The following is a 422-nucleotide window of genomic DNA, read 5'->3' as shown; positions in this document are numbered from 1 at the left end:
ATCTTTGCGCAGTGGCGGTACCATAGCCAATGAGGTTTTACCGAGGCGTGGTTATTGCTGGTTGAAAACTACTCCCAATACCCCGCACGGTCGACTCACACGTCGGCTTGTGCAATTTTTTTCTGCTCTTACGAGAGCTCATTTGGAAAACAAGGACTTTTGATAATTTTGTGCCTCAGAATTACGAAGTTCCATCTTCGCAGTGTTCTTTCGAGAGCTTATCTTTTAAAATAGGTTTTAGTATAAAAAAAATAAATGAGGTAATGCATTCGTCGTGAGGTGTACCAAACTGTACGGTAAGTCGATGGCGTGCGTTTTGTTGTAAGGTTTGTCAGCCCTTCTCGCAGACGCTCGTAGCACACTTGGTTACCGGACTTGGTGAAACGAATTGTGCAGGTTTAACGCACCTATCAACACTATTA

General features: G+C 43.6%; 1 non-coding gene across 1 annotated transcript; it reads left to right on the top strand.

Moving 5' to 3' along the window:
* Positions 1-137, top strand: LOC118478689. Its single transcript, XR_004859227.1, has one exon. It is a non-coding gene; the product is annotated as a U4 spliceosomal RNA (small nuclear RNA).
* Positions 138-422: the final 285 nt, after the last annotated feature.

Source organism: Aplysia californica, unplaced genomic scaffold (genome assembly GCF_000002075.1).
Source record: "Aplysia californica isolate F4 #8 unplaced genomic scaffold, AplCal3.0 scaffold00837, whole genome shotgun sequence".
Lineage (NCBI taxonomy): Eukaryota > Metazoa > Mollusca > Gastropoda > Aplysiida > Aplysiidae > Aplysia > Aplysia californica.
This window is presented reverse-complemented; position numbering and strand designations above follow the sequence as displayed.